Raw genomic sequence first — 14,105 nt, 5'->3', positions numbered from 1 at the left:
TTCGCATCTTCAATATTGTAGAGCGAGATTCTTCGATGGATCTCACCCTCGTCTTACTATCGATGGAGACTGATCTGAAATAATAATAAATAAATCTTTAATATGATAGCTATTCAAATAAAAAAATTAAATTTTATTATATAAAAAAAATAGTAATACCATTCGAATCCGTCTCACTCAAATCCGTCTCACTAAGACCTGCTAGTATAGGACCCTCTGATGACGGAGCTGGTGCGGCAGTAGAAATCGATGAAGACGCCTCAGCCTCCGAGGTAGATAGCAAACATGAACATCGTCATCTGTCTCCTGGTGTCATACCTACAATTTTTGACATATAAATGAATATAATATTAAATAATAATAACGAAAACTATAAGCAGTTGAGCATGCAATAAATATAAAATAAATTTATGTAACAAATATAAAATAAACTATAAGCAGTTGAGCATGCAAAACAATATTAATGCAAAATAATAACATAAAATCTAATCCCGAGGACTCGATGGTTTTTTATTTTTTTTAAAATATTTTTTATCTAAAAATTATAAATAATTTTTTATTTTTTTAAAATATTTTTTATCTAAAAATATTTTTTTGCTAAATAATTTTTTTTCTAAACGAGCTTCAGACTCGACCTCCTACGGCCCTTACTCTTACGGTGCCGGCACCGTCACACACCCTGTGCCGCCCGGACTCGATCCTCGTGACCTCCGCTCTCACGGCACCGATGCTGGTGCCATCACACACCCCATGTCGCTTGGACTCGGCCTCCCACGGCCCCCGCTCTCACAGTGCCGGCACTGTCACACACCCTGCGCTGCCCGGATCAGATCCTGATCTGGATCCCAATCCGAATCGGGATCTCAACCCGGATCCCGACCTCAATCCAATTCAGATCGTGATTCAAATTTTATTTTTATTAATCAAATATTTTAATATTTTATTTTTTTAATTTTTTTAATTTTTTTAATTTTTTTTTCTTTCTTTTTTCCCCTCCTCTTTCTCTTTCCTTCCTCCCTCTCCGCCGTCACCCACCCCTCCCCGATCGACCCCCTCCCCGTTTCACCATTGGCCGCCCATCGGCACTCCCGACCGATCCCCTCCCCGACCCCGTGGCACCGACGGCTGCCCACGACCCCCTCCCTGCCCCCGACCGCCCACGGACCCCATCCCGCCCCCGATCGTTGGCCGCCCCCTCCCCGGTCAAGTCTCTACCCCCCGACGCCCTCCCGCCCCCGTTTTGCCCCCGACCGCCCCTCGACCACCTCCCCGTCGACCGACCCCCTCCCCAGCCTCGTGGCGTTGTCGGCCGCCATCGGCCCCCCCAACCCCCTTCGCCCCTCGGTGGCCCGATCAATACAAAAAAAGGGTTCAAAGAACCTTACCTCCGGTGAATGGCAACGGCAATGGCGGCACAGACGATGGACAGTGGCAGTGACGAGCTCATCAGCGAGAAGAGAGGGGGGCAGAGCACGGAGAGGGGAGAGGGAGAGAGGAGAGGGGAGATGGGAGAGTTCAGGGAGAGCACAGAGAGGGGGAGGGGAGAGGGGAGAGAGGGGAGGGGAAGTGGGTTTGGCGCGATGGGATGTTAAGTTGATAGGAACTATTAACGATGAAAATTTTCGTCGCTAATATCATTATTAGCGACGGAATTTTTTTTTCATCGTCAATAATTTTTGCCAAAAAAAATTTCTCGCTAAAATTTTTTTTTCTCCAAAAAAAATTATTTTCGACGAAAATATAATTTTCATGGCTAATAATTTCTATCAAAAATAAAATCTCCACTAAAAATTTTTTTCTCTATAAATTATTAGCGACGAAACAAAAATTTTTATCGTTAATAAAATTATTAGCAATGAAAAAATTATATTCATCATCAATAATTCTCACCAAAAAATATCCACAATAAAAATTAAAAAAAATTATTGACGACGCAAAGTATTTTCATCGTTAATAAGTTTATTAGCAATGAAAATTTTATTTTCATTGCTAATAATTTTAAAAAAAAATTTCTCCTAAAGTAATTTTTTCTCTAAAAAAATTTATCGTTAATAATCTTATTAACAATATAAATTTAAATTTCATTGTCAATAATTTCTACAAAAAAATATTTTCCTACAACAAGTACCTTCTCAGGTATATATACGAATTCTTACAGCCTTGGGATACGTTCATGCCAATCAAGATTTATGAAGATTGCAGATATGTGCAGAAGAATGAGATGAATATGAGACAACCATGATATGGATCAATTTGATTCTCCTTGATCACAAAAATAAGATAAGTTCTCTGATATTCTGCTCCAATCAAACATAATTTATAATTAAAAAAATCTAACTAATTAGATATTTTTTTTTGCTAGCAATACTGTTATGAATTGATCGAAAGGTTTGAATGGACATCCGAACTCAAATTTAATCTGCGAGCAGCTAAGACGCTTGAGATCCGATGCAAAAGGAGCGTAGTAAAAAGGATAATACCTGCTCAAAAGTATGTCAATCCAAGGATAAATCTTGAACTGGATAATAATCATAAGAGTTTAGCTAGTTAGAAAGTATCTGTGATAAACAATCATCTCATACCAAGATCATGAATGCACTCTTAAAAAATAATACTGAAGGTCCTAGCAAAGGCCTTCCGCATACTTTTTGATCTATATAAATGCAAAAGGAGCATTAAACAATAAAAACAGAAATGACAGAATGGTTATAATACATCAATCAAATAATCTATAATTTTTATATTTTTTAAATTTTATATTTTTTCTTATTTTTTTTGAATGATATATTGATATTGTAAATTAAAACATGTAGAATATTATTCTCTCGGGCTTCTGTTTCACTGATCTATAGAAAGAAAGCAATAATTTCCTACAAAACAGGAGGAAAGGGGGGCATTTAAACTCAAATTCAAAGACAAGATCTAAGCCTTAAGAGTAAACTTACTTTGATCACAGTTATAGGATTTTATTGTCACAAGAGATTATTGGCCAAATTTTTTTAGAATGGTTTAGAAGTAAATGACACAATTTAGTCCATCAAATAGTTGATAAAATTTTATTCTTTATACAGTTAAAAGTTGATATTTTTTCTGAATCAAATTCCTTACATTTAATTTTTTGAGGCAATTTACTCCTGGATCTTATAGACGGTTGATTTGTTTGTGGGTGAAAAATTTTATTACATCATCCAACAAAATTTGGATACTGAGAGAATGATTCTTTTTAAGTATCTGAAGTAATTTTTTTAAATTTTTAATTTTTTAATTATTAGCTATGAAATTATTTCATCGTAAATAATGAAGTATTTACGACAGAAATTATTTTTCATCATAAATAGTCAATTATTTATGATATTTTTATCATTTCGTCAGAAATAATCTGTAATTTTTATATTTTTTAAATTTTTTATTTTTTCATAATATTGATGATGAAAATATTTTCATCATAAATAATTGAGTATTTACGATGAAAAATGAGTTTTCATCGCAAACACTAAGTTATTTACGATGTAATATTTTATCATAAATAATTTATAATTTATATATTTTTTATTTTTTTAAAAATATTGATGATAAAAATATTTTCATCGTAAATAATTGACTATTTACAATACAAAATAATGTTTCATCATAAATAATCTGTAATTTTTAAATTTTTAAAGTTATTTTTCAAATATTAGCTATGAAAATTTTTCATCGTAAACAATTGAGTATTTACAGTGGAAAGAGCTTTTCATTGCAAATACATAGTTATTTATGATGTAATATCTTCATCCTAAATAATATATAATTTTTGAATTTTTAATTTTTTTTAATTTTTTTAAAATATTAGTGATAAAATTTTTTTATCGTAAATAATTGAGTATTTACGATGGAAAAAGATTTTTGTCATCAATTAATACTAAGTTATTTTCAACGTAATATTTTCATCATAAATAATCTATAATTTTTAAATTTTTTATTTTTTTCATATTTTAGCTATGAAAATTTTTATCATAAATAATTAAGTATTTACGATAAAAAAATCTTTTCATCATCAATACTCGGTTATTTACGATATAATATTTTCATCACAAATAATCTATAATTTTTAAAATTTTTATTTTTTTTCATATATTAGCGATGAAAATTTTTCATCATAAATAATTGACTATTTATGATAAAAAAAATTTATCATAAATATTTAATTATTTATTATGTTATATTTTTATTATAAATAATATGTAATTTTTAAATTTTTAAAATTTTTTATTTTTTTTTTATATTAGCAGCGAAAATATTATGTCGTAAATAATCCATGTGGAAGAATGGTTATAATCAATGGAAGAATGGTTATAATCAATAATTTCTCCAATGTGAAGACTTTAGTATTTGTTACAAGTAGAAAATTTCTGATATCCGAGTCAGCCTTAATCGTGGTAGGCTTAGGTGTTGGAAAATATATCGTAAAGCCAATCATTTGACGATTATGCTAATTATAAATATATATAAATTAATCAATAATAAAAATTATTTGATCTTTTTCATTATAAGTTACATCTTCTAACGAACTCCTATGTTGTGATGAAGTCCTTTGGACTACTTTGATCAATAAAAGAGGATTTATCGCGTAATCCTTAAATTGATTTGCGACCAAATGATATGCTATTACTGGGACGATAGCAATATCAGGTGTAGGTCGTTGTGTGCCATGTGTGTTGGTTGTCCTCATAACCAAATGGTATGAAAATACTGGTATGGCATACAGGTGAGATGTAGAAGTACATTGTCACTGAACGTGACCAACTGTGAAGCACTCTGCTGTCCAAGATAGCTCGCGAAGGGTATGGGTATAAGTATCCCTCCGATCTGAGATCACCACGATGACTTGCAAGCAACTCACCATACTTTGATGCCGAACTAATTTGTTTGTAATTCAGTGACAGAAGATTTCTAAATGTAGTCAAGTACTTGTCAAGTCAGTGCGTGAGTCAAGATGGGATTGATCCCTCCGAATTAATAAAAATTAATGTATTAATATATTTTAATTTAGCAAAATCTGGATCCGGATAATCCATGTGATGGATTTGAAAAAGATTGAAATATAATGTAGATGACTTATCTAGATTGACAGTTAAATTCTAGGTCGTCCTCGAGTATTATGGTCAAAAGGATGAATTATATAGTAATCATACGCTAATAGGTTCTTGAATGTTGCTTCGCCTTCATTCGATCTATCCGGACGTCGGATCACCATTGCTAGATGGTTACATCGATTGGTTCAAAAAGTTATTCCTATGCTACTGATTTAGGTCCGAACCTATAGGGTCACACTCAAAAAAAATTTCTGACTGATCAATGATTGAGAATCATTCAAGGGCTTAATTACCAATTCGATTGATGGTTAACCTTATACAAAAGTTGTAACATATTAATTTATCAAGTATTAGTGAATTAATAGAGGATTAATTAGTAATTAGATTGCTGATTAACTCAATTTAATTGAGCAAAAAGGATTAAAAAAATTTAATTAAATTAGATTTAATTAGGCTTAATCTGATTAGGTTATGAGATGACCTAATTGCTAAGAAAGAATTATCTCTGATTTGATCAGAACTTTGGTTCAATCAATTCTTAATTTGATTAGAATTTGATTAAGAATTTATAAAGTTTTTAAATTTTTAAAATTTTTTTATTTTTTTTCAAATATTAGCGATGAAAATTTTTCATCATAAATAATTGAGTATTTACGATGAAAAAACTTTTTATCACAAATACACAGTTATTTACGACATAATATTTTCATCATAAATAATCTATAATTTTTAAATTTTTAAAATTTTTTATTTTTTTCATATATTAGTGATAAAAAAATTTTATCATAAATAATTAATATTTGTGATGGAAAAAGCTTTTCGTCGTCAATACTCAGTTATTTATGACGTAATATTTTTATCGTAAATAATCTATAATTTTTAAATTTTTAATTTTTTTCATATATTAGCAATAAAAAATTTTTATCATAAATAATTGACTATTTATAATGAAAAAAAATTTTCATCATAAATACTCAATTATTTATGATGTAATATTTTTATTGTAAATAATCTATAATTTTAAATTTTTTATTTTTTTAAATATTAGCAACAAAACTGTTATGTAGTAAATAATTGACTATTTATGAAGGAAAAAGTTTTTCATCGTAAATACTCAATTATGTACGATATAATATTTTTATTGTAAATAATCTATAATTTTTAAATTTTTTAAATTTTTTATTTTTTTTTAAATATTAGCGATAAAATTTTTCATCATAAATAATTAAGTATTATGAAAAAAATTTTTCATTGTAAATACTAAATTATTTATGACATAATATTTTCATCATAAAGAATCTATAATTTTTAAATTTTTAATTTTTTTTTATTTTTTTATATGTTAGTGATGAAAATTTTTTATCATAAATAATTGACTATTTATGATAAAAAATATTTTTTTATCATAAATATTTAATTATTTATAATGTAATATTTTCATCATAAATAATTTATAATTTTTAAATTTTTAAAATTTTTTATTTTTTTAAATCTTAGCGATGAAATTTTTTATCATAAATAATTAGTAGTTGCGATGAAAAAAAAATTTATTATAAATACTCAATTATTTATGATGTAATATTTTCATCATAAATAATCTATAATTTTTAAATTTTTAAAATTTTTTATTTTTTTTCAAATATTAGCAATGAAATATTTTGGTTGAGAATAATATTATTTTTGATGAAAAAATATTTTTTACCATAAATACTTAAATTATTTATGATGAAAATATTTTCATCATGAATATTTGAAAATTTAAAATTAAAATAAATATTTTATTATTTATGATGAAAATAATCATCACAAATAATAAGTATTTACGATGAAACTCTTTTTCCATCGCTAATATAAAACTATTTACGGTAAAAAATTATTTTCATCATAAATATTTTATTATTTATGATAACTTTAATTTTTTATCATAAATACTCTTATTGTCGACGAAAATAGTTTCATCATAAATAATTTTATCGTAAAAACTCTCTTTTCTTATAGTGTCAGCTTTCCGACATAACAAATAGCTCGTCAATCGAAGCTATATATGCTCCAGAAACTCTAAAATACTATTTCTGTATGATGCCAAGGTCAAAAAAAAATTTAGAACCATCCGTGACCGTCCGATCATGATCGGCTCACTCCAGAGCCATCCAATCGCACACATCAGGGCCACAGATCATCAAATCAAATCCGAAGTCATCCTCTACCATCCGATCATAAACGACTCGCTCTAGAGCCATCGGATTGTGCAAAATATCTTGTGGACTGTACGTGAATTGTGGCTGAACTACACCCGCATGAACCTACCGTGCATCAGCTCAATAGTCGCCCGCAACGTTAGCGCTCCTCGCCCGCTACTCACTCGCCCGTGCATGGACCATGTAAGTGCCCGATGGACCGTGCCAGGGTCGCTTAGGCCATGTCTGCATGCATCGCCTGGGCCTGGGCCGCGCATCACGCATGCGCCCGCTTGGGCCTGGGTCGCGCACCATGCACGCCCACATGTTTGTGCGCTGGGCTGCATGCTCATGGCTGGCCCACGCACCCCTCTACATCCTGGCTCCACCGCGGCCTCCATCGGCTCACCGTCAGCCTCTACCGCCTCGTGGGCTGTGCCACTGCTTTGGACTTCTCTCGAATGTATCTTCACCATTTGGACTCCATTTGGACTGATCTTAGACTTGTTGAACTCCATTCGTCATCACAAACCTTGCTATGGGCTTTTTATGGATCGAATCTCGAGACGTATTTCGTAACATATACTCCATTCCCATCAAGAGAGAGAGGAAAGAAAGAATGGTGGGCTATATACAAAATTAAATCTCGGACTGTTCATTACGCGCTCGAAGAAGAAGAAGAGCTTCATTTACCAGAATGCTTTCAAGAGAATGAAATATCTAGAGTTCATCAATTTTTCATACATACAGAGTTGGATGCTTCATATTTTCTCCTACGTAATGGCTAACATGAGGAGGTAGATAATTCTGAATTTGTTTTAAAGGATAATCCTATCTAAAAAAAGAAAGAAGATGAAGAAGATGAAGAAGTGAAAGAAGAAAAAGAATCAGACGAAGAATTTGAAAGATACCAAACATCTGAAGAGGTCGATGAGTAGTACTTCTCACTTGCGATAAACTTCCTCACCTCTGACTCATTTTAAATACTTATATCGTATTACCACCCATTTGAAGGATACCAAACATCCGAAAGGTACCAAAGAACTAGATTTGCCAACCGATGTCGATCCTCTATCAGAGAAACCAGACTCTACATAATACCGAGCACGAGAAGCAGCCAGATGTGCATAATATGCTGGGGAAACTATCCAAGAAAAGATGTTATATAAGATTGTTAGTTCGCATCTGTAATGTATCAGCAGAAAAATGATTCTCATCCAGCAGTATATGATAATGTGTTGGTCTACTGATACAAAATTAAGGTATCATGATATACAGTTAAATAAATATGATATATAGTTATTTTATTTTAGTACATAGTTAATTCAATATGATACATAGTTATTTTTATTTTCAGAGATTATAAATTATGTCTTCCTGAGGTCGGAGCCTTCATAGCCGAAGAGAGAGCTCTCGTACCACCAACTTGCATACTTCTACACCACAGGTACCACGCTGCAAATTTTAATACTTTAGATATTCTTCTGTATGTTATTTTATCCTTTATTATCTAATATAACATTCTTTATGATGTCTTGATACTCTCTGGTTCAGACGACGTAGGGTCACCAGTGACTCCATAGTCAATGGAGATGCATCAAGCTCTCAAAGCCAGAGGCATGGTAGAGGACCCGTCCAGCATGCGGCATCTTCGACTCGATGGAGAATAGAGAGCTTGCCTACGTTCAGAGCCGCACGTAAGTAATATATATCTTCACTGAATATATTTAAATTTTAGCTATTTTAGAGTCTAACATTTATTGTTCAAAGTAAATTTTGCAGCACACTTACAGAGCCTGGGATGCCTCATGTGGTTACCGAAATCATCTGACGATTGATGCCAGGATCGGTGAATGAGTTCTTTAATTGGCCATCGAGGGCTCGTGATGTAGCCTGAGAAATATTCCTGATAAGTCGAAGATGTTTAAGTTTTAAATTTATGGTAGGTTTGTATTCTATTTATTAATATATGGTTGCTTCTACTTAAAGGGGTACTATCGATTCGAGACTCCTCAAGATAAGGAGGTTGGTCGTCGGATCTTTAAGGAGGTGGCTACACGGAGGTTTTGGGATGGACTGTATAGTCTTTGATAGTCCATCATAGAGCACTCCAGTTTCGAATCACCATCAGACTGAAAGTCTTACACAAATCACTGGATGCGGACAAATATATAGGAGGCCCTCTATGACCAGTGAAGTACTAAGGAGTATTTTGATAGGCGGTAGAGGGTATGACAGAATCGATCTATTCAGCAGCATCCGATCAAGTACACTGACGGCTCCATTGGCACACATGTTGTGGCCGATAGATAGATAAAAATTCTATACTTAAATTAATTTTATATTGAATTAATCATATATATATATATATTAATTAATTTAATTTTATTATTTATTTATTATAGACACGGTAGTTGGATCGTGCATCAAGGCAACTGTAGGTATTGGAGGTCATATACCAATCTAGGAGGATTGGTGATACTTAGATCCTCGATCTCGACAGATCGTGGTAACAACTTAAAATATTATTTATTAAATTTTTATATATACTGATATTGTTGATCCCATAATTGATTTTGATGATTGTCAAATTTTGAGTATATCATATATCTAATCATAAGTTTCAAGAATATTTATAGATCTTTTCATATGTTAAAATTGAAGAAATATTCATTGAAAAAGATCTTCACAAAATTTACTAAGTCAAAGTCTTCAAAGAAAAAAATTCAAGTTTAGACTTAGTGGAATCGACCTCAGAGTAAGATGAGCCAACTCCTTCACTGAAACAAGAATGGCTCGTTATGAAAAAAATAAAGTGGAAGATAAAAATATTATTTAGAAGAGATTGGGGTCAAGAAATTCAAGTTTGGAAGGTCAAACAATGAAGAAAAATGAAATTGAAAAGTTTGAAGCTGACCCACCTAAGGATCGAGCCAGCTCTAGCATGGAACACTCTTGATAATTTGGTTTGGCATGCAGCAGAGCCAGCTCAAAATGAATCCGACCCGGCTCTCTCAGGGTGATAGAGAAGAGATTTTTGTACACTACAGCTTAAGCCAGCTCGAGGTAGAACTTGAGTTGACTCTGTCAGCACTCCAGAAAGCTAAATCTTTATTTTTGCAGTTCGAGCCAGCTCGAAGTAAGACTCAAGCCAGCTCTCTCAGTGGGACAGAATGTTGATTTTTGAGGACTGCAGTTCGAGCCGACTCGATAGCCAGTTAAAGCTGACTTGATAACTCTTGACAGGCTTAATGGTCAGTTTTCTAACCATTGCTAAATGGCTATTTTTCTACTCCAACAGTCATTTTAGAGCTTCCAATGGCTAGAACTTGCTCTCCAGCTATCTTTAAGTATATTTAAGGCTAGAGAATCAAATTGGAGGAAAGTTTTTTGAGAAAATGAGAGCTTAAAGTGAGATATCTTTAAGAATAAGAGTGAGCCACATTGCACATTTACAAAAAAGAAAAAGAGAAGTTTTAACTGCTAAATTCAAAGAGCATTTCAAGAGCAATCATCCACAGCTTTTCAAGCATCCTCTTAACATTTAAAGAAGAGAAATCAAGCTTCAAATGAGCGATCTTTTCATCCTCTTCTTCAAGCATAAAAGAATTCATCATTCTATTTTCATTTGAACTGAAATCTTTATCTTGTTTCATAATTTCTTTACAAGTTTTTTTGAAAGAAAAAAACTTGGGATTAGGTCGGTCTAAGTCCATAATTGGATGAATGTAAAATTTGGTTAGTGAACTCGAAAAACTAACTGGATTGTCAGTGAGTCCGAAAAACTAACAGTGTAAAGTTTTGATTGATGATCCTAAAAAAATAATTGAATTTTGTTTGTAGGTCCAAAAAAATAAATACACTGTATCAAGAGAGGATTATAGTGAAAATATTAAGAAAAATTTGGGGAGTGGACGTAGGTGCGGATTGCACCGAATCACTATAAAATTCATGTATTTGTGATTGTACATTGCTCTCTTCGCTTTCTTGCTTTTCTTGTTTTACTTGCTTAATCTACTTTTAATTTTTATTTATCATTAGATTATTAGTTGCAAAGTTTTATTGATCATTTACTTTTGCTGTGTACATATTAATTATATCACAAGCACTTAGTTAAATTTCAAATTGAGGAACATTATTGATTAGAAAGTAAATTTGATTAAAAATTTTAAACAATCTAATTCATCCCCCTTTTGGGTTGCCACCTTTGGGCAACAGATATATATGGACTAATGAATTTTCAAACTATATAGGTGGATTATACGGAGTATCTCGTATCAAGGCACAACGAGGATCCATCCTCTCAATCCCTTTTTGATCTCGAGGTATGGCTCAAGGCCATCAAAGGGGTGAGTAGGAGACGGGTTATAGGATTCGGCCACAGCTTCGATCTTTCACCAGCTCGAGGATCTTCATCGACGTCTTCCTCTAAGGGCTCGACGATCTAGACATAGGCTGACGTACATATGGAGAAGGTCGTGCAGAGGCTTTGGAGCTAGCAACCTCAGAGCTTTCGAGATGCTGTCCGTGATATGATCGTTGAGATTTTTTGAGATCCACATCTAAATGATCAGCTGGGCTCGTTATCATAGCTATCACAACAGGTAAGTCTATTAATAATTTTTTTTACTTGTTTTAAATTTTTATATTTAGAAGTTTTAAACATTTAGGCTTGAGTCTGAAAATGAGATATAGAGGGTAAAAATTTAATCTAACCATTCAAACGATAGGTCCGAGATGTCTATAGCTTTGTATCATCGAATGGAACATTAGGAATAATCTGTTCAAGAATCGAAGTAGTATATCGAAATATACATCTCCATATCGACATATATACTTTCATATTGAAACTTATTAATAATGCTTTATTTTTCTTTATTACAGAATGCTGGGATATCTAGCTCTCATCCACCAGCTGCTGGATAGGAGGTGTAGGAGGAGGAGGAGGAGGAGGATCGTACATAATTTTTTTTCTATATGTATGCAATTTTGATACTTGTAAAGCAGTATCTGTATGTAAAATTATATAATTTATATTTTTAATATAATATAAATAATTTTATATTTATGATTGTATTATATAATTGTTATCTTATGCATAATAGATTTTAAAAAATATTATTGCTTGTTACTATGATTAAAGTATGTTTTAAAATATTTAATTATAATTTTTTTAAAAAAAATTAAAAACTATTAGCGATGGCATTAGCAAGGCAAACTGCCATCGTTAATATTTTTTAATTTTAATTAAAAAAATTAAAAAACTATTAGCAATGGCAGTAGCGGTAAAATGACCGTCACTAATAATTTTTTAATAGTTTAATTAAAAAAATAAAATTATTAGAGACAGAACTTTGTCGCTAATATTGTCGTTAATTATCTGTATTAACGACGGCATAATTATCGTCGCTAATTATACACCGTCGCTAATAATAGTAATTAGCGATGAAGTTATTTCTGTCGGATTTTTAGCGATGGCTTGTCGCCGCTAATAATCTTTTTTTACTTAGAGTGATTAAAAAAAGAGCCATCTATTCATCGCATCTTCATTAGAAATGATATCACTTGATAAAGAAGCAGTCAGAAATACACAAAAATGCAGTATGATCCCAAAGGTTTTCAAAAGTATATATTATCTAGTTCATTTAATTAAACCATCTTGTTGATAGAGGTCACAATTACTGATTTAGTGGTAGAAAAAAAGAATTACAAGAAATTTTACAATCAAATAAAGATATTTTGAATAGATCTAAGAGCATTAAAAATATCTTATAAAAAGTCAATCTAATAATATCAATAGATATTCGCCATGCTGTTTATAGAAAACAATAATTGTCGGCAAGAATAAGTAAGATCAAATTAAGAAAATGATGAGAATTTTCAAAATAATTGATGAGTGGCCGTTGAGTTATTATGGTACACTAGATTATTTGATTTTTTTTTTTTGAAAGCAACTAAATGGTGAGCTAATGCTTGCCCAAATGGTAATACACTTTTCTTAGCACTCAAAAGCTATAGATTCGATTATTAGACTTGCATCTCTTAAAATTTGGATCTATATAATTATAGTGCAAGCTAGTCTCTCAAAAGGAAAATAAATTAAATAAATTATTTTGATAGTCATTTTTGATATTAACCATTTTTTTATTAGTTTGGGCATTTTTGTCGTGGGGGGGGGGGGGTGTTGGTGATAGGAACTAGAATAAGTAAAAATTAAAATCATGAGAATATCAGTTGATGGATCAAAATGATTTGGTGATTTCTCGCTTGGGGCTGGTAATGTTTGCAGGAAGATTAATATCTATGAAATAGTTTTCTGATAACCCAAAGAACATCAAGCGCATCTGGTGTAGTGGTATCATAGTACCCTCCCACGGTACTGACCGGGGTTCGATTCCCCGGATGCGCATACATTTGATTTTTTTTTTTTCTCCTTCAGTTTTGGATTTTACATTCTTATTTTCAGACTTCATTCTTCCCGTTATTTAGTTATTCATCTCTAATTTAATTGTCTTTAATTCCAAAACCTGCATTCCTCGCAAACACACTCAACTCTGTCCCCAGGTCCCCTTCCCTCCCCAAGCTCTGACAATTTCGAGTACCGGGCAGTTTGGTGAGGCCACCCTTTTGAAAGAAAATAAATAATTACCAATTGACCGTGTTTGGATTACCACAAACAAATATGAAATATGTCATGTCTTCTAACAGGGGTGCTTATAATGATACATCACACTGGTCTATCAAATTTGCACTAAATCTGAAACCTAATTGCGAACTGCAATAGCTAGAACTAATTTATGACGAGCTTCTTGTAATGCACTCGGCGTTGCACGCCAAACATAAAATTAGACGA

The 14,105-nt window shown here is 32.0% G+C and overlaps 1 non-coding gene across 1 annotated transcript; it reads left to right on the top strand.

Moving 5' to 3' along the window:
* Positions 1-13,590: 13,590 nt before the first annotated feature.
* TRNAG-CCC (transfer RNA glycine (anticodon CCC)) lies at positions 13,591-13,661 on the top strand. Its single transcript has one exon. It is a non-coding gene; the product is annotated as a tRNA-Gly (tRNA).
* Positions 13,662-14,105: the final 444 nt, after the last annotated feature.

This window comes from Elaeis guineensis, chromosome 14, assembly GCF_000442705.2.
Source record: "Elaeis guineensis isolate ETL-2024a chromosome 14, EG11, whole genome shotgun sequence".
Lineage (NCBI taxonomy): Eukaryota > Viridiplantae > Streptophyta > Magnoliopsida > Arecales > Arecaceae > Elaeis > Elaeis guineensis.
The sequence above is the reverse complement of the archived record's forward strand: the minus strand, read 5'-3'. Positions and strand labels throughout refer to the sequence as shown.